Source organism: Antechinus flavipes, chromosome 3, assembly GCF_016432865.1.
Source record: "Antechinus flavipes isolate AdamAnt ecotype Samford, QLD, Australia chromosome 3, AdamAnt_v2, whole genome shotgun sequence".
NCBI classification, from domain to species: domain Eukaryota; kingdom Metazoa; phylum Chordata; class Mammalia; order Dasyuromorphia; family Dasyuridae; genus Antechinus; species Antechinus flavipes.
In genome coordinates, this window is record NC_067400.1 from 356,218,996 (window position 1) to 356,245,572 (window position 26,577).

Here is a 26,577-nt window from a genome sequence, read left to right on the forward strand (position 1 = left end):
AGCATTTATGATTCTTTCTCCTTACCCCCAACCTGTCATAACCGAATTTATGGTCCTTTCCTGAAATTTCCTCTCACCAGTGCTCTACCCCTCCCCTTGCCTTTGTTTCACTGATTGCTGGAGCCCTATAAAAGTCTCTGGAATCCCTCATTCATGGTTGGATGCTTTGAGACAAGAGTCCCATCCACCTGGATGTGGGTCAGACATGAATTCTGTTTGTCCATGGATCCTGTTTGGCAGCCAGTCTCTCAGTCTGTCTGTTTCTCTCTCTCTCTCTGTATGTATGTATATATATATATATATATATATATATATATATATATATCCCATTGAGTAAACTATTACACTAAATCAACTCATTATTTTACGACTATAAGGACAACTCCTTTTAAGTATCTCAATATAAAGTTTTCTTCCTCCTTGTTATGATTATATTTTTATGGAAATTCGACATAGTCTTGTTATGAATCTCATGTTAGACATCCTAGAACATTCAGGCACCTCCATCTACTTTGCAATGGAATCACTGATGTGTGTTGTCTTTCCACTTAAAGAGTGACCATGAGATCAGAAATTATCTTATTTTTCAATTTTTTCTCAGTGTTTAGGATTTGTTTCGTCATATAGAAAGTCTTTAATAAATCTTTTTTCTTCAATCATTCAGCAAATGTAGGGTCTTAACTCAGAAGAATATGTGGGATTAGGGGGATAGGAAGAAAATTAGGAAAAACAAAATGTTACTGTAAAACAGAAAGAATAAAATATGAATTTTCTTACTTTCTGTTGTGAATACATTAAAGGTGGTACTTAACTTGCTCAGAGATTTTAATGATTTACAAAGAGAAGGAAAGTCAGAGCTGGAACTCTGAACATCTAATTATTGGTTTTTTTTTGTTTGTTTGCTTCTTTGCTTTTTATACCACCACCTACTTAAATCAAACTTTATCAAATGCATAGGGAGGTGTACATTATTTCTTTGTTTAAAAATAATGTTAATGAACAAAAACTGATTTTCTCTCTCTCATGCCCCTCCATTATTAAAAAAGAAATTGTCATAAATATGGATAATAAAAAAAAAAATCCAAAATACAGGTGAGCATACATTCTGGGAAGTTAATAAATAAAAATCTTGAAATCAATCAGTTTTTGTTTTAATAATTTCCATAATAAATTCATTAATGTTTGTTCAATTTTCTCTAGCTAAGTGACTTTGTCTCAGGCACAGAAATCTTATAATATAATGCATATTAAAGTATTTTGAAGTTTCCCCTTCTACATCTTTATGTTTTTCTTATATTCACAAGAATACCTTTGATACAGTGGATAAGTGTGCTGAATCTGGAGTCAAAATGAATTAAGTTCTATTTCTGATTCAGACACTTACTAACAGTGGGACACTGAAAAAGTCACAACATCTGTCTCAAAGTAAAATGGGAAAAACAATAGCACCTACTTGACGGAGGTTTTGTAAGGATCAAATTGAGTAATATTTTGAAGTGCTTAGAATATATATATTAAACTGTAGAGATGACCTGAGAAACTAAAGAGCTCGTTGAAAGTTTTATTCTGATAAGAAGGGGATTTCATGTGATTTAATTTTAATAGCCTAAAGGAAAGCTGAAACTGGTATGCCAATGGATCAAGGCAGAGAAGAAATGAGAAAAAGATTGTCCAAAATGTTATTAAAGAAAACTGTATAATCATTTAAATATTAAAAAGTGTCCAAATGAGTTTCTGAAATTGCTCAAATCTTGAGAAGATAAGGAGTAAACAGGTGATTAGAAATAGGAAAAAAGCAACAGTGGACACACAGGCTCAGCCAACCGACCTTCTCTTTTTTCCTTGAGTGGTTAATGTCTGATGTAAAATAGGGAGTGTTCTAAAAAACCATATCTGAATATACAACCAGTCTATTTTTAGTGTTTTCTCTGGTAAACTATTTGAAATATTGGTGTAATATTTTAGCTAAATTGTAGTACTGTGCAACTTAATTTCCATTTCCATTAAATAGGTCTCTGATCTTGTCCTTTGATGAGCTCAAGATTTTTGCAAGTTGTGTGCACAGTAACTGACTGTTTTACATTTTATATGTTTTTCTTTTTCATTTTCTTCTTACCCTAGCCTTTCTGAATAATCCTTCATGCTGAAACACCACAAGCTTGATATTTTTTATTCTTTTTTTTTTCCTGAGGACATACAATGTCTATAATTAAAATATAGACATATAACTCTCTAGAGAGGAACAAATTTTCACTATTCCAGGAAAGAGAACATGGTTTCTGCAAATTGGGTGACAATTACTAGCTATCCAAAGGCCCATAATTTCTGGTTACTCCTAGGTTTTGAAACACTCAAAGCTAATTTTCAACTTTGCTCATATATGTGAAATTCTGGACTCCTAAACATAGGGCACAAGCTGGCTTCAGTATCCCTGTTAAACAGTACATCTGTCATTGCAAAATTACATTATAAATAGCTTTCTGTGGAGATAAACATACTATAGAAGTCAAAGAAATTGAGACTCATTAAAAGTAAATCTTTTAAGATGCTCTTTTCTACCTAGTTTTCCCTTGCTATCACATAAAATATTTCTTCTTAACCTATAATCTATTTTTTCCCAGTGTATAACCAATTCTTAACCAATTCCCAGAGTATAACCAATGACACACATATAGTCTGTCATCCATCCATCAACCCCCAGGAATTGTTGGAAGCATTATTATAGAGAAAACTTCCACTTAAGTTATACTTGGATAACAAAATGTGACATGGAGATGAATCTTGCTTCTTCTATTATCAGATCATAAATAGACTCTGGAGGAGATAGTGAGACAGATGACTTTTCATAGTTCTGTTTCACTTATTCTAATTCCCAAATAAATATATTATCCACATGCTATCACTGGTCTTTTTTGATAATGAAGGATAAACAATAATGGATCACAAATGAGAATAAGTCCTGCAAAGAATTCAAAATCTGGCACACTGAAAGATTATACACCTCTTGTTTGAGGGCTAGTCTAGCCATACTTGTATAGTTTCAGAATCTAGTTCCTGGCAGGATAAAATTTTTTTGAGACTCGGAAATTATTGACAGTTACAGTGGGACTACTGTATCAGTGCAATGAGCTTTGCTATGTTCTAACTCCTTGAAGTATTAAAATATGAATAGAGGTGGTATATTTTAGGGGAGGAAAGTGTAGATAGATTAATCACTGATGGATTATATTTGAATATAACTGCAGAAAAAACACTGGAGAAATGATAGTAAATCACTTTCTCTTTCAACTTTGTTTTCAATCAGTCAATAAATTTTTATGGAGATCTGTTTTTATGCAACTCTGTACTGATTTTTGGAGAAAACAAAGAAGCATAAGATAATCTTTAATTCAAAGAATTAAAAGTCTGATAATTGCATATGAGTAATATAGTCAGGAAAGTAAGAGTCTAAATCAGAAAGGATCTCAAAGGTCACCCTAGCTAACTGTTCCCTGAATATACTCTACTTATACTCATCCTGCCTCTAGTTAAAAGCTTCCAGTGAAAAGTGAAAAGGTATCCATTGCCTCCTAAGTGAATTGATTCTATTGGTGGATAGGTCTTTTCCATTATGTCATGCCACTTTGTAAGTTTCTGTTAAAAATGTATCATAGGAATACAGAGTCTAGTGATATAATTGTGAACTGTAGGTTCTTATGAAAACATTAAAGTGAAGTTAGTTTAGTCAAGGTCTTAAGGGATGGGTAGAATTATAATAAACAGATAAGAATAGCTTTTTAATGTATTTCATAGGATCTGTGTCTAGATAGGGTAAAACCACTGAGAATTTTGAAAATATCAAACATGATCTTTTTATATTTATGTCATCCTTATACACTCAACTGAAACATAAAGGCAAAAGAAATAAGACTACTTCACCCATTCATATTCAAGAGAGACTTGGATATCTTTTAGGGGAAAAAAAAAAAGAAGAGGATAAAGGCAGGAACTCTGTTCTCCTGAAAGTAAGAATGATGGTTTAAAATTCTATCTACTGCTACTACTGCTGCTGCTGCTGCTGTGGCCACTACTTTTATTAACACTACTACTACTACTATTGATACTACTTCTACTACTACTACTAGTTCTATTCTTACTATTGACATCACTGCTACTTCTACTACTACTACTTCTAGTAGTAATACTACTACTTTTACTATTACTACTGTTGCTATTATTTCTACTACCAATACTAATCATTCTACTACTTCTATTCCCCCTACTCTTCTTTCCTTCTTCTTCTTCTTCTTCTTCTTCTTCTTCTTCTTCTTCTTCTTCTTCTTCTTCTTCTACTACTACTACTACTACTACTATTACTAATACTACTACTATCATTATTACATCTCATTAGTCTAGGAAAATTATCCTTTAGGTTCAAGATTAATGTCTCATTGCAATCCATTAAAACAGACATCTAATCTGAGTCTTGAGGGAAGAGAAGGCAATGAAAAAGATGAGAAGCAAAGCACTTCAGAAATGGGGGAAAGCCAGTGTAAAAACACAAAAATGCGAAACTGAAGAAGGATAAGGATGAAGGCCTTTCTATTAACTTTTATATCTCATTCATATAGAAATTTTTTTTTTCCTATCTAGGCTGAAACAGAATCCTTATTTGAATAGCTAGAACCCTTATTTTTGTACTGTGAGTGATTCTGAACTTTCTGAATTCAAAATAAATACTGGTCATCCAAGCCTAGAATGATGACCCAGTTCATTTTTAAAGTACATTTAGCACCTTGTCAATCTTTTGTTTTTCCAATTGACTTTGGAGAAGAATTCTTAAGGAGGTTTTGAAGGGGATATAGTTCAAAAAGTTGGTCAGCAATCCTTCAATATTATTGACTGTGTAGAAGCTATGTAAGGAGAAACCCAAGAGAAAATCCTAAGGGATTATATGAAGGAAGGTTTTCTTCTTTTCAGAGGATAATTCTTTAATAAAGCAGACAGGAAATACAAAAACAGAAAATATATATCCCATATGATTCTTCTCCTTGAAAAAAAAATCCTTAGGTTGACTAAAATAACCCTTTTTCTCACCTAAGAAAACAACAACCAAAAAAATTAAGGATTAATTAATTCCTCACAGTTTGGGGCATTAATCACTTTAAAATCAAGTCTATATATTCCTTATATTGCTAACTTCTTGATATTTTGGAAAGTGTTGTTGAGGAGAATAGAATCCCAATATAACACCTCTCCTAATTATAGTTATATAACCTTCTAGTTGACCTGAAGAAAACAGAGAATAGAAACAGTATGAAAGAAATTCAAAGGTCACTTAGCCCAACTTACATGAGTCTTTTTAACATCATCAACCACGGTACTTTCAGTCTCTACATAACACTTTCAGAGATGGACAGCTATTCAATGGACACTTCCATAACATATGTCAAGTGAATAAGCATTTATTAAGGGCATCAGAAACTAAGTGCTAAGTGATGAGAATAAAAATAGAAGCAGAAAGACAATATGACACACAAGGACCTTGCATTCAAATAAGGAAAAACAATACATAAAATGAAGATGAAAATCTAGAAACAATAATAAGGGCTCCATTATTGAATGGAGCCCAATAACAAATGAAAATTGTTCTTTCAGTATTTTTCCTTAAAATAGAAGTTCTGGAAGAAGCATCCAATCAGAGCTATATAGGCATTACCCTTCATGATAATGATGCTGTTGGTTCTTATAGTTTGCATAATACAACAAGAAAGGCAGAAGTTTGACATATTAAGGTTAAGGTCTGTCATTTGAAAGTACTGCCCCTCTCCCTTTTTTAGATTGTTGTCAAAGAGAGTGAAATCTATATTTAGACTAGAAAGGCCAAATTGTAATAGAATAGGTCTTGGTACTTGTTCAGGTTCAGCTATCTTCTGAACTGCCATGTTTGGAGTGTGCTCTATGGCAGCAAGTCATTTCACTTAAATGTTCATCAGAATGAGGATATATTAAAAGTTGATCCATGTCTGTTATGTCTAAATGCTTTCTCTGAGAATAAATGACATTCTTTTTGTCATTTCTCTCACTTAGCCATTACACAAAAATAAGTTGAAATGTGAAAAGCTTAGTCAGTGCATTGAGCTTTTGCATCTATGTATAAAATATTAAAACACAAAATTTTATTTTATTTTTTCATTGGTACTCATTTGGATAAATTTATCAAAACTGACTGGTTATTTAATTCCCTATAAACAAAAGTCTAACAAGAGTTAATAGAGTAATTTTTAGCTATGCCAAAAAGGCTGTGCAGACCCTTTGATCCAGTAACATGATCCATATTCAAAAGATCTACATAAATGATTATAGCAGCTCTTTTTGTGGTGACAAAGAATTGGAAAGTAAGAGGATGTCCAACAATTGAAGAATAGTTGAAAAAGTTGTAATGAATGATGGTTTTAAAAGACCTTGGAAGGCTTGTGGGATCTAATGAAAAGTGAAAAGAACTAGAAGAACATAGCACACAGTAATAGAGGTATTATAAGAATGGTCAAGAATGAAAGATTTAACTATTCTGGAAAGTACAATGATCTACATTTCCAAAAGGCTCAAGATGAAAAATGTCATCCATCTCCAGAGAGAGAATTGATAAATTCTAAAAGCAAATTGAAGCATATTTTTTCAGTTTTTATACTTTTCTTGCCTTTTTTGGCAACATAGTAAATATGGAAATATGCTTTGCATGACTTCACATATGTAATTGGTGCAAATATATTGCTTGTCTTCTCAATGGATAGGGGAGGGACTAGAGAAAGGAGTAATATTTGAAACTCAAAATTTTAAAAAATTGTACATTTAAAAAAAGAGGCAAGTGGCCAATACCGATCATATTTTTTTCATAACATTTTGGGAACAAGAACTTTTTGAATCAACATATTCATTGCTGGTGGATTTGTTGGTTGTTCTGAAATGCTCAAGATCCACAGTTTGTGTTCCTCATAAAAACATTTATTTTAAGTGATCTTCTGATTTCTTTATTTTGTATTGCCTAAAGAAGAATTTGGGGAGTGTAAGAAGAGGTACACGCAAAGAGTGCCTTAGAGTAGTGGGGAAAGTCCTAGTTATAGTTCTAGATTCTTAATCCTGGTTCAACCATTTATTAGCTGAATGTCCCTGAAGACTTATCTAACCTTTATAAGCCTCAGTTTATTTTTTTAAGAATGGCCAGCATAAAATACTTGATCTGACTACCTGCTGTGAAGATCAATGGATTCAATAGCATTTAGCGATTTTTTTTTAATCTTCTAATATATACAAGGCAGTTAGTTAAGCACTATAAATAGCCAAATCCCTAAAAGCTTATGTTTTATTTTACTTCAAATATAGCTTATGATAAAGACTTTCTAAGACAGAAATACTCTATTCAATATTCAAATGGATCTGTGATAAAATGTCTGTTTTCCCTCTGATAATTCATATTATATCTAACTAAACATTCATTATTTTTGGCTTGTCCCAGTTCTCCCCAAAATCACCTGTGTTGTAGTACTGGATAGATGCTGGGAGCCTTTCTTACTCTCTCTTGATATTGGTGGAGAACATGGGATGGGCTTGTTCTCACCATATGACCAGTCCATATTTTTTCTCACTCATATTCATTGCTTTGATGATGCACATTAACTTCTTCCTCTCTGTAAGATATGAAGCTTCACAAGAAACTAGAAACTGAATGGATGCCCATGAATTGGAGAATGGCTGAATAAATTATGGTATATGAATGTTATAGAATATTAGTGTTCTATAAGAAACGACCAGCAGGATGATTTCAGAGAGACCTGGAGAGACTTACATGAACTGATGCCAAGTAAAATGAGCAGAACCAGGAGATCATTGTACATGACAACAACAAGATTATGTGATGATCAATTCTGATAGACGTGGCTCTCTTCAACAATGAGATGATTCAAACCAATTCCAGTTGTTCAGTCATGAAGAGAGCCATCTACACCCAGAGCGAAGCCTGTGGGAACTGAGTTTGGACCAGAACATAGCATTTTCACTCTTTTGTTGTTCTTTGCTTGCATTTTATTTTGCTTCTCCTTTTTTTAAATTGGATTTTTCTTGGGCAGCATGACAATTGCATAGATATGTATTCAGATATTGGATTTATATTACTACCATGTTTAACCTGTATTAGACTACTTGCCATCTAGGGGAGGGTGTGGTAGAAGGGGAGGAGGAAATTGGAATACAAGGTTTTGCAAGGGCTAATGTTGAAGACTTGTCCATGCATATGTTTTGAAAAATAAAAAGTTTTAATTAAAAAAAAGATGTGAAGCTCTACATAAATATGTGTTATTGTTTTTCAAGTCTCTTAAATTAAATTTTATAAAATTCTAAGAGCTAATATAGAAATATCAAAGACAAGATATTAAAGAAATATCATTAAAGGAAATTATTAAAGAAAATTAAAGAAAAATATCAACAACAAGTGAGTGAAGCCAGGATGGTTTGAAATTGATCCAGTGGATGAAGAGAACTATTTCTTTTGTAATGATGGGTTTCTGTTGCATAAGTTTTAGGACACTTGCATTTCAGAATTATATAACTGATTGTTCCTTTGAAACTTGTGTGAGAAAGCCAGGCAAGCTCTCAAAGAGGTCATTTGCTTAAACTGATGTTTTGGATGAAATTAGCTTATGATATATTTTTAAAACCATTTTTCTTCTGAGAGTGTTTGGGGAGAGTTTTCCATTGCTCTCTCCAACACAGCTCAATTTGTTATCAAAACCAAGATCTGCAGTGTCACATCCAAATGAAAGCTCAATGCCCAGGCCAGGGTCACATTTGTACATTTCCCAGAGCTGGCACAACTGTTGTCACAAGAATGGATTAATGCCCTGCCATTTGGAGTCCTTGTTATAATCTTTTCTCAAAGAATGAGGGATTGGAATGTTAATGTCGTGTATAATCTGTGAATTATAGCACTGTGCTATACCGTTTTGACCTTTTCAGCATTCAGAGATTTGATTGAGCGGCCATTCTCGGTTTCTCTCTTTCAACAGTTCTATTATCCTGTAGGGAAAAGGGAGACTTGCCAGACCTCAAAAATGTACTTCGTTATTAGCTTAACTGAAACCCAAAGACAAAACCTTTCAAAAGTCAGATAGAGGTAGTCTTAGGACACAGTCATCATGAACTGAAAGCCAAGGTATCATCTTCATGACCAAATGCATTTAGCAAGGATATGTATTAACAATTAAGGAACAAAAATGATGAAGTGTAGAGTTCACAGAAGTATGCCCCCCAAATAGGACATTCTCTAAATCAATTTGTTCTTATAACTAGAGAGTGAGTGGGATATGAAAGAAATGTTGCTCATCTCCATCATAGTGCAGACATTCTAATACTACTTTTCTCCTCAATTACTAAGATAATGGCATCTAACTGATGATAAATAGGGAGATAACGTTATGCTCTTGAAAGATAGAGAGTCCCATGATACAGCTACTACATCAAAAATGAGGATGAGATTTAGCCATTAAAAGACTAATGGAAATTATTTCACTGTGGTCTTTGTCCTTGATGAAGATACCAGTTGGGCATTAAAGATCATTCTCTGGAGGCCAATATATGATGAACTCAGTCTTTTTTTTTTTTCAGTGCATTTTGGCTGAAATTTATGTAATCTCAGAAAAGCATTGTGCTAGAGGTACTACAGTTATTCTTTTCCTTATTATGCATAAGAAGAAACTGAGATCTAGAGAGGTTGAAAAACTACTAAGTTCAAGAAACAAGATTTGAACCCAAATATTTCTGACTACAAGTTGACTATGTCATGCTATTACTTGATCTAGAATTAGTGGCAGAAGAATTGGAAATATTGCTTAATAATACAATGGTTCTTTTTGATAATACAAAAAAAAAATGAGGGAAGAAATACATACATATATATGTTTATCGTATAATATCCATGTTCATGGAAGAAAGTGAAATCAAAGTGAGATCAAACTATGGAGCATAGTTATAAAGGACTTTGACCACTAGAGGTTTCTTTATGTAATTCTAGAAGTGATGGGGGAGCTTTGGGGGCATATTGAAAAAAAAAAAGTATAATATGGTCAGACATGCTTGGATTGAAGTGGAAAGAGATAAGACAAGATTAATTAGAGGGCTATTACAATAGTTCAGGTATGAGTTGATGAAAGACAACCATCAGGTTTGTAACAGTGTTTTAAGAGATTATGTGACATATAGGCAAGATGTTATAAAGAGAAATTCAGTAGTACTTGGCAACTGATTGGATATGGTCTTTAGATTTAAAAAAAATCCAGTTCATTACAGAGTTAACACTTAAATCCATTCTAGCTTGGTAACCTCTGCTAGACCTAATAATCCATAGACATAATTTTAAACTTTTTAATGTTGCTGTCATGCCATGATAGGGCATCAAATGAAGATGTCCTCTACAATGTTCCTTGTTGAGATATTGAGGTCATACTGACTTATCTAAAAGCTATACCAAAGAAATCAATTCCATTAGATTATGAAAATCAAATAACACTTTCAATAAATACAGTGACAGGAGCCAAGATGATAAAGAAAATGCAGTGATTTGCCTGAGCTCTCCCCCAAAACCCTCTTGAACACTTTTAAATAATGCCATAAAACAACTCCTGGAGTGGTAGAATCTACTAAAGGAAAACTTTCTAGCCAAAGCCAGCTTAGCAAATTGGCAGTAAAAATCTGTTGTGTCTGAGTGAGAGTAGAGCACAGTCCAGACCAGGCTACACCAGCAGAGACCCTATGAAAGGAAAATAGTATCAGATTTTGAGAATTAGCAGTAAATGTGATACTTCCAGAACTCTCAGTCCCCAAATAGTATGAGGAGCAGACAATGGATCAGAAGAAAATTAGTGATATCTGTTTGCTATGACTGGGGTTAGGTCTCTGTTGCTTTGTTCATATTCAGATCTGGGTCACAGTTCTGAATGGCAATATGAGTGTGAAGAGGAACTTTCAAGCAATTAAGCCATCAAGTACACCAGAGCTTGTACTTGCAGTAGAACAAGGACTCTTATTAGAGTTCCATAGCAGAAAAGAGTGCTTGTACACAGACCCCAAAACAGGACACAGGCCATAAGGGGAGTATATACCTCTCTTTGGATCTTTAGATTGGAAAAACTGAAAAATTACAGATACCTAAAAACATCTTGAAAAACAACTACACAAAACCACTGAAGATTGGGACAATGCACTCTCAACTCTGGAATCAAAGTTCTGCTTTAACAAAAAATAGATTGCAAAATGAGCACACAACAGAAGAAAATTCATTCCATAGAAATTTATTACAGTGACAAGGAATATGAAAATATACACTCCGAAGATCACAAAGTAAAAATCTCCAACATTCAAAGCCTCCAAGAAAAAATGAATTGGCCTTAGGCAATGGCAGAGCTCAAAAAGGATTTTGACAATCAAAGAAGAGAACTAGAGGGAAAAAATGGGAAGAGAAATAAGAATGCTACAAGAAAACCAAGAAAAACAAATCAATAACTTGGTAATGGAAACACATACATGCACACACACACACACACACACACACACACACACACACACACAAATGAAGAAAACAATACCTTAAAAAAAATAGGCCATATGGTAAAACATGTACAAAAAGTGAATGAGGAGAAGAATGCTTCAAAAAGCAGAATTGGACAAATGGGGGTAAAAAAAAAATTCAAAAGCTCACTTAAGAAAATAATTCCTATAAAATAGAATTGAGCAAATTGAAGATAATAACCTTATGAGAAATTAAGAAACAGAATAACAAAACTAAAGAAATGGAAAAATGGAAGACAATGTGAAATATCTCATTGAAACAGCAACTGATCTGAAATATAGATTCAGGAGATATAATTTTAAAATTATTGGTCTATTGGAAAGCCATGATCAAAAAAAGTGTCCAGACATCTTTCAATAAATTTTCATGGAAAAGTGCTCTAATACTCTAAGGGGTGAAATATAAATTGAAATGATATATCAATGTATCAATCACTTCCTGAGATTTCAAAATGAAAAATCCCAGGAATACTATAGTCAAATTCCAGATCTTCAAGGGCAATAAAAAAATATATTATAAGTAGCCAGAAAGAAACAATGCTCATGGATCCATAGTCATAATAACATAAGATTTAGCAGCTTCTATATTAAAAAGGACTTGGAATATGATATTCTTGAAGACAAAAGAGCTAGAATTACCCCCAAGAATCACATAACCAGCAAAACTGAGTATAATCCTTCAGAGGACGAGGTGGCTATTCAATAAAATAAGGCATTTTTAAACATTTGTATCTATCCAAAAAGAGAAGAAATAAAAACTTAAAGGACCTATGTAATGGGCTGAGGCTTGAGTTGATGCACTGAAGTCCCAAGCACGTGAGGCTAAATAGTAATTGGACCATACTCTATTAATATATATGCTTGGAGAAAGAATGGTCCCCATCCACTCTTTGTGCAAGTCCTGATGTGTTGTATAGGAAATGACGTTTTTGGTGGGTGGAGGCAAGGGAGTGGAAAGGGAAGAAGAAGGAGAGACTGCTGGCTGGTGTCTTGACACAGCTGCTCTCATTGCTATTGCCACGGCTCTTCATCTCCAATCCCCCTCTGCTAGCTGTCTTCCTATCGCAGCTGCCCATATTGCTATCACAATCCTTCTTGCCCATACTGCTATCCCAATCCCCCCCCCCTCCCCCCGTCACCTCTACTGAGAATAAAGATTGAAGATTTTTCCCTTAACCTGAATTCCTGACTTCAGCTAATTTTAAATACGCGGTCATCATAAAATAAGGCATTTTTAAACATTTGTATCTATCCAAAAAAAGAAGAAAGAAAAACTTAAAGGACCTATATATGCAAAAAAATATTTATAACAGGTCTTTTCAGGGCAAAGAATTGAAAATTGAGGTTGTGCCCATCACTTGGGGAATGGATGAACAATTATGATGACTACATGATTGTGATAGAATATTATTGTTTTGTCAGAAATGGGGAGCAGGATACTCTCAGAAAAACTTTCACACATGAGCTTATTCAAAGTGAAATATATTATTTACAAAGTAACAGCAAAATTATAAGATGATTAGTTGTGATTGATGTAACTAAACTCAATAATACAATGATCCAAGAAAACTTTGAAGGACTTATCATGAAAAATACTATCCAGCCCTAGATAAAGAACTGATGATGTTTGAATACAGATTGAAACATACCTTTTTTTGTTTTATTTTATTGAGGGTTTTCTTGATTTGTTTTCTTTCACAACGTAAGTAAAATGAAAATGTTTTTCTTGACTACTCATGTATATCCTATGTTAAATTGCTTATCTTCTCAATGAAGGATGTAAGGAAAGGAAGAAGGGAGAGAATCTAGAACTCAAAGTTTTATAAATGAGTATCAAAAATAATCAATATATGTGCAAAAAAATTAAAATATTAAATAAATTACAAAAATAAAAACAGTACCAGACTTTTCTTCCATTCATAGTAAAACCTATAGTGGTTCATTATCATGACTGAAATTATTCCTGCTGTCATGCTGTGAATCAGTCTCACCTGTTAATCCTATACTACTCCTTCTATTCACAGAAGCTATGAATTCCTGATAGAAATTTACTATGTCTAACCAGTTCTTGATCCATCATGATACACTCTAGCCTTATATCTGGCATGCTGCTGGAATCTATCCATGCTAAACGTTTACTATCTTTACCCCTCAGCATAACTAACACTTTACCTAACCTTTTCACCTCTTACTCTAGTAACACTAATCAGATAAACACTGCCTCAAAAAGGAATATCAACTACAATTATCCTTTCCATATCACAAGAAGTAGGGGTACAGCTCCCCAATGATTTGGGAAATCCATGTAAAATTTTTCGTACCATTTGTACCAGAAAAGTCTGACTATTCATCTTTTTCTTTAATGGAGAATTTACCTCTTTGAAAAATTTTAATGAAGTATTTGGTCATAGATTTTTGGTAATCTGCTGGCCTTCATATACTATCTGTAGCTTCTGTAAAAAAAAAAAAAATCACTTTTAATTTTTTTTTAATGCTACCTGCAATATATTGAAATCACAATGAAGAAAGTTGCAACATGGGAATGATAATTGTGATTGCCCTATGATACTAATAGCAATCCTTTTGATTTCTAAGACCAATCCCTGGCTATCATTTCTCTATTTGTGTCTTCCTCTATTAGAAATATTTAAATCTATTTATATATTTTTAATATACATTATTTTATGAATCATTGGGAGAGAAACATAAGAACAGGAAAAACCATAAAAGAGGAAAAAAAGCAGAAAAAAGAAGTGAACATATCATATGCTGATTTACAGTCAATCTCCATAGTTCTTTATCTGGAGGCAGATGGCATTTTTTGTCCAAATCTTTGGATCACTGAGCAAATGGAAGTTAATAACTTTATGAGAACTCAATAAACAATAAAACAAAACCAAAGAAATGAAAAAAGAGAAGACAATGTAAAATATCTCAATGTAATAACAACTGATCTGGAAAATAGATCCAGGAAAGATAATTTAAAAATTTTGGTCTACCTGAAAACCATGATCAAAAAAAAAAAAAAACCTCCAGAAATTATCTTCCAAGAAATTATCAAGGAAAACTGCTCTAATACTCTAGAACCAGAAGATAAAAATCATAAATTTAAAAATCTATCAATAGTTATTCATAGCACATGTTTGCTGTTATTATATACAATGTATTCCTGATTCTGCTTGTTTCACTCAGCATCAGTTCATCCCCCAATTGATGGGCATCTACTCATTTTCCAATTCTTGGCTACCACAAAAAGACATTTTTGCACATGTAATTCCTTTTCCCTCTTTTATGATTTCCTTGCAATACAGACCCAGTAGTGCTGGATCAAAGGGTATGCAGTTTTATAGCCCTTTGGGCATAGTTCCAAATCTCTCTCCAGAATGGTTGGATCACTTTAGAACTCTACTAACAATATATTAGTGTCCCAGTTTTTCCACATCCCCTCCAAAATTAATCATTATCTTTTCTTGTCATCTTAGCCAATAAGAGAGATGTGAGATGGAAAGGGAAACAGAAGAAGAGACTGCTGGCTGGTGTCTTGACACAGCTGCTCGCATTGCTATCGCCACGGCTCTTCATCTCCAGTCCCCCTCCACTAGCTGGCTTCCTGTTGCAGCTGCCCATATTGCTATCACAATCCTTGCCCATGATTACTATCGCAATCCCCCCCTCACCTCTACTGAGAATAAAGATTGAAGATTTTTCCCTTAACCTGAATTCCTGACTCCAGCTGATTTTAAATACGCGGTCATCATAAAATAAGGCATTTTTAAACATTTGTATCTATCCAAAAATAGAAGAAAGAAAAACTTAAAGGACCTATATGTGCAAAAAAATATTTATAACAGGTCTTTTCAGGGCAAAGAATTGAAAATTGAGGTTGTGTCCATCACTTGGGGAATGGATAAACAATTATGATGATTACATGATTGTGATAGAATATTATTGTGCTGTCAGAAATGGGGAGCAGGATACTCTCAGAAAAATTCAGAGTTCTCTGAATTTTCATTTTTCTAATCAATAGATATTTTGAGCAATTTTTCATATGATTATAGATGGCTTTAATTTTGTCATCTGAAAATTGTCTGTTCATTTCCTTTCACTATTTATCAATTGGAGAATAACTTGTATTATTATAAATTTGAAACAGTTCTTTATATATTTAAGAAATGAAATCTTTAACAGAAATACTAGTTGTAAATTTTTTCCCAGCTTTGTACTTTCATTTTCATATTGTTTCTGTTAATTTTGTTTGTGCAAAAACTTTTTAATTTAATATAATCAAAGATGCCCCAGTTTGTCTTTCATAATTTTCTCTAGTTCTTCTTTGGTCATAAACCTCTATTAGAAATATAAGCTCCTTGAGAGGAGGATGTGCCTTGACTTTTCTATTTTTGCTCCATAATTTAATTGAGGCTGGAATATGTATTTTTCATTCATTCAAATTTAACCTAAAAGTGATGTGTATTTCTGTTATGTTGAGGTATAAAGTAAATAAAAATAAAATGTATCTTGTCCTGTTTAGTTCATTTCCTCTCTCACTTACAGTGAACATTTTAAAGAGGTCAAAAAGAATCTTTGCCAAGTAAAGCCTAAATAGGAGCTTGAAGAATTAGAAATAACTGAAATGACTGAAAAACAATCCAGAGTTGTGAAAATAAAATGGGATAATATTTGTAAAATGTTCAGAATTTGACAATCAAAATTGTTAAATAAAATCTTTAAGTATGATGATTCTAAGAAGAATGAAATTCTAGGAACATAAACTTAGTCTTTCATTGTTACTTTTAATATTTGATATTTTTCCAACCACACAAAGATCCTAATTCAGTTATAATGCTGAGTGATACAGGTTGATGTTTACAGGATATCATTTTAAGAATCCTAATAAGGGCTCTATCCATTCTAGACCAAAAACAAAACCTCACTTTTATGTTATGCTTTAAGATCACTTTCCTCAAAATACTTATTTGAAGCAAATAGTTCTTATTTTATTTATAAGGAGATGAATATTTAAAAAGGTTAATAATTTGTCTATGTCTTAATAGCTGGAAGATTCCAGATATAAAAATTAAAGCCAAAGGTCCTGATTTTAGTTGTAGCACTATTTTTCCTTAGGAGATTTTGCTACCCTATTTCTTATCTCTACCACTTTACTGGCTCATGTCTGAACTGTATAATTAGAGATGTTTACATTGCCTCAAACTAGCCCTGAATTATATAAATAACATAACCAATTCATTTTGTCATTATAGACACCTTTCATGAAGACCGTTACAAAAAAGGTAAATTAATGCTTGTTCACTCATCAGAAATACTTTGGTCTGGAAGCAAACATCAAAGAATGAACAAATGTTGGCTGTTAGAACTTTTTGTTCACTTTCTTCTTTTCCCTATGGCTATGGAGAGGGTGTGGAGCATGCAAAAAAAAAAAAAAAAAAAAAAAAAGGAATAGGCACTGATGCCAGCAGACTGAAGCACCCAAAAGAATTTTCTTCTACTTTATATTTGCAAGGTAAATTAAAGTGAATCTCTCAGGTATGTTTAAAATGACCCTATCAAGCTGGTTCTCTGCTCTTAACACTGACCCTACCACCTGCCAGAACCATGCCCAAGTGAAAAGGAAAATTAAGCAGATCTTATTAATTGGGGGGGGGGGGGAGAATGATTCCTTCTGCTCAGGTCAGACAACTCCATCTGCCACTGAATTCCTCTGTCTCATCTTTCTTGATCCCAATTAAAACCCTGCTAGGTTCCACTTGGATTCCTGGGCAACAAGCCCAAGATTGTAAAGCTCAAACAACGGCTTGTGACAGGCCTCCAGGGCCAGTTACCATCTGAGTCTCCCACTGGGCCAAGCCTTCTGATACTTTTCCAACTCTGTAGAAACAGCCAGAAGAAGAAAGGGACATAGAAAAAGGTAATACATCCCCTAGTGTACATCACAGAGGGCAAATCAAAGAAAAAAGGAAGCCTTAGGTGGAAGGATTTCATTGCTGATGAAATAGATGACCGCAAATCAAAGAGATTTAGAACAGGTTGCAAAGGAAGCTCTTGTGATGTTAAGTTTTCTTGAAGAGACTAGTGGATTGCAGGAGGGCTCTTTCCTTCTCTGACCTCCCACCCTATCATCAGAACCAGCTGAAGAGAAAGTTAAAGACTGAGGGGAAAGAAAGTAACAGTAAATTAGCAAGAATTATTTAATCTTAACTTTTGCTTACTCTATAAATGGGATACACTGTACTAGGTACAATATTGAGGATACAAATACAATTAATGAAACAATCTCTATCTGCAAGTGACTTGCATTCTAGTTGGGGATATAACAGAATAAATATAAATACAAAATAGCTAAGTTTTGGGAGGAAAGGAGGACAACAAACACTTGGCAGGGTGAGAAAAGAGTTCAAGCAGAAAGTTAAGGGTGATTATCAGAGTTGAGGAGGAAGAAAGTATTCCAGGTATTAGGAAACAGAAAATCAGTTCAAAGACACAGAGCACTGAGTATCCCCCATGAAGAATGGAAAAGAGGGGGAAGTTAAGTGGTACAGTAGATAGAGCACCAGCCTTGAAGTCAGGAAGACCTGAATTGAAATCTGATCTCAGACACTTAACACTTCCCACTTGTGTGACTCTGGGCAAATCACTTAATGCCAATTGCCTCAGCAAATAATAATAATAATGTAGAAGAGGGCCTCCCCTTTTACAGCCTCTACTCTTTTCTAATCTCTTTCCCCTTCTACTTCTTTTCTCCCTTCTATTACCTCCCCATTTCCTTCCCCATTTCTCCACCTACTTTCCTATATTATGAGACAAATTTCTATTTTCAACTAAATATGTCTGATATTCTCTCTCTGAGCCAAATCCTATAAGATTAATGATTACACAATGCTCATTTCCCCTTCCTTCTTTCCCTCAAATGTATAGGTATTTTTTGCCTGTTCATGTGCTGCAATTTACCCCATTTTATCTCTCCTTCCCTCTTCTTCAGTAAAATCCCTTTTCCACTCATAGCTTCTTTTTTTATAATGTCACAGTAAAGTCAAATTATATCTATACCCTTTAAGTAAATTCCTAACAAATATACAGTTCTCAAGAATTAAACATGTCATCTTCCTATAGCGATATAAACATTTTAGCCTTTGAAAAATATAGTTTTTTTTCTTCCCTTTTTACATTTTTTGCTTTTCTTGAGTTCTGTATTTGAAGATCAAATTTTCTGTTCAGCTTTGGTCTTTCCATCAAAAGTAAAGGAAAATCCCTATTTTATTGAATATCCATGTTTTCTCCTCAAAGAAAATACTTAATTTTGCTGGATAATCAATTCTTAGCTGCAATTCAAGTTCCTTTGAACTCCAGAATATCATATTCCAAGCCCTTCGATCCTTTAAAAGGTGGAAGTTCCTGGGTAATCCTGATTGCAGTTCCTTGATATTTGAATTGTTTCTTCTTGGGCTACTTGTAGTATTTTCTCCTTGGCTTGATAATTCTAGAATTTAACTACAATATTCCTTAGTATTTTTATTTGGGATCTTTTTCAGGCATTGTTTGATAGATTCTTTCAATGCCTATTTTACTTTCTGGTTCTAGAATATTAGGGCAGTTTTCCTTGATGATTTTCTTTCTTTCTTTTTTTTTTTTTTTTTTTTTGATGATTTCTTGAAATATGTTGCCTAAGCTTTTTTTTTTCATTATGGTTTTCAGGGAGTCCAATAATTTTTAGATTGTCTCTCCTGGATCTATTTTCCAGGTCAGTTTTTTGTTTTGTTTTGTTTGTTTGCTTCAAGCAATTTGGATTAGGTGATTTGCCCAGGGTCACACAGCTAGGAAGTATTAAGTGTCTGAGGTTGGATTTGAACTCAGGTCCTCCTGACTTTAGGGCCAGCACTCTATCCACTACACCATCCAACTGTCCTGTGAGTTGTTTTTTTTAAGGAGGTATTTATTGATTTTGTTTGACTGATTCTTGATGGCTCATTGAATCATTTGCTTCCATTTGTTCAATTCTAATTTTTGATGATTTTCTTTAATTAGTTTCTTTTTATCTCCTTTTGTGTTTAGACAATTGAACTTTTAAATGTGTTGTTTTGTTCTTTGGATTTTTTTCCACTTCAGAAATTCTGTTTTTCAAGGAGTTGATTTCATTTTTCATTTCACCAAAACTATTCTTTTTTTTCTCATTATTTTTTATTAAAGATTTTTTTCAGAATATAAGTAGGGATAATTTTCAACATTGACCCTTGAAAAACTGTGTCTACTCTCTGCCATCTTGGCTCTGCCAACTATTCTTTAAAGAATGATTTTCTTCAGATAATTTCTGTGTTTCCTTTTCCAGAGCTTTCATTTCTTTCACCCATTTTTCTTTTAATACTATTTTAAGATCTTATTTGAATTCTTCCAAGAGATTCTTGTGAGATGACTCATAATTTATGTCACTCTTTGAGGCTTCATCTGAAAATGTTTTGTCTTTAGGTTTGTTTCAGATCTGTTCTCTGTCATAAAAGCTATCTATGGCCAGAGGTTTTTTCATTTTTTTACTCATTTTTAATGGTTGAAGTTTGCTCTTAGGACAAAGATTGTCCCAAACTTACTCTATAGGTGACAGCAACTTCATGCTGCCCTGTGGTTGATGTTGTTGGCTTCCCTCCCATACTGAATGGGCATGGCTAAATTTCTCTTATGCTGGAGTCCAGGGGTTCATTATTTGCTTTCTGTAGTTGCATTGCAGGTTTCATAGCTAATCTGCTGATCCACTGCCTCCTGAAGAACAGAGTAGCAAATGCTGCTGTATTTTGACTAAGAGCTGCCCACTAGATTCCCTCAGTTTGCAGAAGCCTCTCTGCTTTGGGCCTCTCTGCACTGCACTGTGCTGTGCTACACCTACACTGTCTTGCAACCCACCCCCACTTCCTGATTGAGACAGATTTTTCCTGAAGTTCTTTCAAAATATATTCTGCTGGAAATTTGTTACACTCCAAATATTTGTGGGTTTTGTCATTCCAAAACCCATTCAGAGGATTGATCTGGTGTTGCTCTTAGGGATTCCAGGAAGAGGTCAGATAAAGACCTGACTGTTCTCTATCATCTTAACTCTGTATCCCAAATAATAGAAAATTTGATGGTTATGAATTATAAAATGTTACTAAATTGCATACAATTACAGTGAAAATTCAATTGGTGTGATGAGTGTAAGTCAACACAGGATTTTACCTGTAGAGGGCTGGAGCTCTGAAAAGGTGTTCTTGAATCAAGTACAGCAGAGTGCTTATAGTTAAGCACTTACTTAGTGTGAGATAATGGTTCTCTAAACATATATTTAATGTGATATGGTGATGTAATGGTTGTGCATGCTCAGTGTGTTATAGTGATGTGATTGTACTGAGGTATTTATGGGAGTCTCAGACACAGAAGACTCTCAGCGACAGACACAGAGAAGACTCGAGACTCCAGACTCCATCTTTGACCAGCCTTGTAGTGACTATCCTACCTCCTTCACTCCACCACTAAGACCAAGGACTCGGGCTGATCCCAAGGTCCTCCAGAAAGCTGATCCAAACATTACATTTACCCAAATCATTTTTCTTCATTTGCCTATTCTCAACCACAGATGTGATGGCCTGCAAGGGCTACAATATTTGTATTCAGTTTTTTTTTTTCTTTTAAAGAATCCTTAAAAAAATAAATAAAATGAAGAAAACTTCATATGGAAATGCTACCAATAAAAAAGAGGTTTATCGTAATACAAGAAAAAAAAAGATATAATTGAATGATATGAATGTGGCCATAATAACCCTAAAATTAGATGAGATGTCATTTTGCCTAAATTTATTGTAAGGGGTGTTATAAATATGTAGGAGAAATACAAGAAAAAATCAAAGTACCACCAACTTCTTATGTTTGCAAACAATTGAAAAAAAAGACAAAATGATAATGATAATAATAGAAATGGAATGAAATTGTGCTATTCTAATTGAAAATTATGATTAAAAATGCATTCCTGTCAGCAAAGCTGCCATGGGGGGGGGGGAGGGAAGGAGAGCGGAGGTTCATTTATTTTAGACATTGAAATAACATAGAAACAAAGTATAAACATTCACTGTAAGCATTGGTTGAATTGCCTTAAAAATCAAGCTCAATTGAAAAATGTTAAAAGTGCCAGAGAAGTGTCCAGTGCAGAAGTGAATCTAAAATCACAGTATTTTAATTTTCAAAGAATATAATCAAAGAGAATGTTTACATGGATCAACAAAATTTTAATGTGGATGAAATCCCCGGATTATTCTGGGGAAAAAAGACCTTTCAGAACATATACTTCAAAGAAAGAAATGGGGGTAAAAGAAACTTCAACTGGATCTAAAATGTATAAGTACCACCTAAGATTGTATTGAGAGGTAATGCAAAAGGGGATTTATAATTAAAACCAATGTTTGTTTATTAGTCTTAAAATCCTCTCATTCTAAGAGGCTAAAATTATCGATCACTTCCAGTTGTTTGGTGAGCATATAAGAAAGCCTAGATAAGAAAACCTCTTTTCAAAGACTGATTTTCAAGTTATTTTAGCCCAGCTATTAAAAAAATCTCGCAAGGACAACAATTTTCATTTAAAGCATTACTGATTTTAGATAATGCCTCAGATTATCCAGTTACACTTGGCCAATTATAAAGCAATGTTAGCATGCAAATTCATTGAGACATAAAGTTCTTCTATAGCTACAAAAATATATACAAAGATTTAAAGAAAGAGAAAACAATTTAATCTATGTTTCTAAAATATTTCCATATCAATAATGTCTCATTATACTAATATAGGCTTATCTTAAGGTGTCATGTTTGCTTTTTTTATTTTTTAAATTTTATTTTCTATATCTCATCTCTACTACTTTGTAATGATTAAATCAGAAATAAATACATTTTTCTTATTTGCTGTTAACATACATTTAAAAAAAGAAAAGGGGAAGCTAGATGGCGCAGTAGATAGAGCACTAGTCCTAAAGGTAGGAGGACATGAGTCCAAATCCTTTCTCTGATACTTCCTAACTGTATGACCATGGGCAAATCACTTAACTCCAATTGCCTCACAGGAAAAAAAAAAAGGAAGGGAGAAAATAAGTATTTATATATGTGATAGAGCTTTACAAATATTATCTTGTTTGTTTTTCACAACAATCCTGTGAGGTAGTTGCTCTTCTTATATCATTGAGACAATCAGAGGTAAAGTAACTTGCCAAGGCTTACTAAATTGTAAGTGTCTGAAACCACATTTGAACCTAGGTCATTATGACTACATATTCCACAGTCTATCCACCACATCACTTAACTGCCTCAAGTGCTAATAAACAGAATAAAGAAATTATTTTTACAAATGTTCATTTTACATTTCCATTGAGCTGGAACCATTTGCCATACTTTAAATTTAATTATAATTTTAAATAGTACATATTACTTCACCAGTCCACTGTTTATACTAATCAGAACCTGTTATTAGTAAATTTGCTAATCTGGCTATTATTTATACTTTTTTTTTAAATCAAGATTCAAGCTTTAGTTTAATTGAGTTTTTCTTTGATTGAAGTCATTAGCCTCTCTAATTAAAAAAAAAAAAAAAAAAAAGATCTTTGAATGTCCATAAGCCATGAATTTTGTAGCAAGGACTCTTTCTAATAATAATCACAGATTTCTGCTGATACCTATAATCCATATATAAGTTTTTGCTTCAATAATACCTAAAGTTTATTTAACTCTTCTTACTAGAAAAATATTTCTCCTTTGAAATAATGTGATAGATAACTGCTTCTGAATAAATAGCCCAGAAACAATAAAAATAAAAAGCTAGATTTTATTATTCCTAAGCATAGTCAGGATTCAGAAAAAAATAAATTACCCTGAATCCAGACAGGAAGTTCTGACAACCTTTATAGAGAAAAATTACATAAGAGAAATAATTTTTAAATAAATAATTGACTTTATGTCCTTTTAAGATCAAATAGACCTAGAAAAACAGTTATTTTTTAATCTTATGCTTCCTTCAATTAAGGTTGAATAAATTAAGTTAGAACAAATTAGGGACAAATAAGTTATATATTTAAATGTGTTTGCGAAATCCTACACTTATAAAATTACAAGGCTACATTTCAAACAAATCACAATGAGCTAATTGAGAAGAGATTTATATATCAGCCATGAAGATAACTAAAATTTGGAAACCGGAGAATTCTTTCCATAAATAGTAGCTAAATCCTCTTAGAATGCTTTAAAATATTTGTAGATGGTATACTGTCTTTTGGCTTATCTCAGGAATGTCAAAAGTCTTCACATAATATTGTCATTCCATGTTTTAGGTTTTAGCCATGTGAGGTTTATAAGAGGAGGGTCAACTAGATGATGCAATGGATAGGGCAACAACCCTGAAGTTAGGAGGACGTGGGTTCAAATCTATCCTCAGACACTTAATACCTCCTAGCTCTACAACCCAAGGCAAGTCACTTTTGCTTAAGCAAAAACAGAGAGAAAGAAAGAGAGGGGAAGAGAGAGAAAGAGAGAGAGACAGAGAGATAAACAGAGATAGAGACAAGGAGAGGGACAAAGAGAGAAACAGAGACAGGGAGAGAGTTAGGGAGAGACAGAGACAGGGAGACAGAGAGAGAAAAACGGAGATAGAAAGACAGGGAGAAAGAAGAAAAAGAGAGAGAGAGAGAGAGAGAGAGAGATTTTTAAAAATAATAACATTAGACAGGTAGACAGATTTCAGGAGTCAGATAGATATTCAGGAGAAATAGCATAATAAAATTGAATAAAAGGAAAAACATTATCATAATACTCATCCTACAACCTTCTGAGACAGGAGTTCATGTTGAGCCTATGAACTCTTTTACACATTTTGATAATTGTACTTCAAAATAATTTGATTCTCATGCTTTCCATTTACAAATAATGTAAATAATGTTCATGGAAGCCCACAGTCTTCACTAGACTGCCACAGAGGTCCAGGACATAAAAAGGTTCAGAAAATCTATTCTTAACTCTCTAGTATAATTGGCATTATCCTAATTTCATAGGAAATAAAAATGGAATTGATAGAAATCGTGCGACTTCCCAGGGTCTTATGAGTAATAAGTATTTGAACAGGGATTAGGGTTCAGTACTCTTTATTCTATGTTGTTATCTTTTAAAGGAACCAGTAATTATCTGTCACAGTAAGAATGCTAGAACACATCTTTACTGAATTTCTAAGGAAAATGTACAGTAATTCCTACATGGTACTTTTTCTTTTCTTTTCACAATAACCCTGTGAGATAGTTGCTCTTCTTATACCATTGAGGCAATAAGAGGTAAAGTAACTTGCCAAGGCTTACACTATATTATAAGTGTCTGAAGCCACATTTAAACCTAGGTCATTCTGACTCCATATTCAGTGATCTATCAATCACATCACTGGAAGGAAGGAAGGAAGAAAGGAAAGAAGAAAAACCATCTTTACATGTATTTATAAAAAAATAAAATAAAGTACCATTAAGATAAAAATATATTTTATGCTACTTTTTATCAATAATATTATTCAAATAGTAAATGTTAAAGAAAATTTTGAAACCAGTTTATTGGTTGGTAGAATTTCATGACAACACTTGTACTACTGAAAAGAGTACTTAAAAAAAAAAAAAAACTGAACTGCTTTCTTGGCTATCTCAAAGATAAGATTGTATATTCAATCACCTTTAAGTTGAGCCACTGAATTTTCTCTTTCTTTAGGTACCTTAGAGAATCCCAGAAGATACACTGGAGGCATTCTCCCCTCCTTTGTTCTGAAAAATAGAGATAAGGCCTAAGGCAAGAAAACCATCTGTAATCTTGAATATTTCTGCAAATTTCCATTTTATCTGGGGGCCTTTCCTTAAAACTTGTATTTTATGATGTTTACAAATGAAATCACTTCCATTTGTGAGGTGTAAGGGGAGACTAGGAGTCATGTAGTTTCAAATCTTCTACATGGATGTTGTTTATATGAAAGATTTATATACACTTTTTTTTTTGAAACTTTGAAAGAAAATCTTTTGAAAGAAAAAGTGCAAGCTTTTAAAATATAATTAATTAAATTCTGGGGGTTTTACAAGTCCACAGTACTCTCAGTATTGTCAAATGATTTCTGCAAAAATGCAATATTGGAGATCCATGCAGATTGCTTATTCCTATGAAAAGCAACAATAAATAAATAAATGATGATAAAAATTTTAAAAAATGATCTATAGAGACAACTCCAAGTGAAGTAGGTTTCTTTCAATATGCTTTCCTACTAGAGTCTTTGATTTTGGTTCAATGACCTGCAAAGAAGAAATACAGCCTAAGGCCAACTGAATACCACACCCAGCTGTTTTTACAGAAACTCAAAATGCAGAACTTGGAACTTTTAGTCTATGAATATGTTTTCCCAATCACCTGGCTTTGTTCTTGAAAGCCTGACACATTAGAAATTACACCTCTAAATAACTTGAATATATGATGAGAAAAGTAGAATGTTTCCTGCTATTTATAAAAATAGATCAGAGGGTGGCCCTTGTGAATATATGAAATAGGCTATCTATATGTATAATTTCAAAATCCTGGGGATATCACCACTGCCACAACTACTATCTCAAAAAATATCCCATTTAAATCTGGAGGAGAGCCAAAATGGAAGTGTAAAGGCAGCAATCCAGATAAATTCTCTGAACATTCATCTCCAAATAATTTTAAAATAATTTCAAATTGAGTTTTGGAGCAACTGAGCCAAAAAAAAAAAAAGGTCATAGTGTGATATTTTTCTAGTTCAAGACAATTTAAGTGGTCAGCAGGATACAATTTTTTGACACTAGGGTTGGGGCTACCCCAGAGAAAAACAACAGCAATACCACTTGTGTAGGACAAAATCACCAGTTCAAATAAATCAAATAAATTAAGGAGATTTCTCAAGGCAAAGGCAGAAAGGAATTTTATTATGCTCAC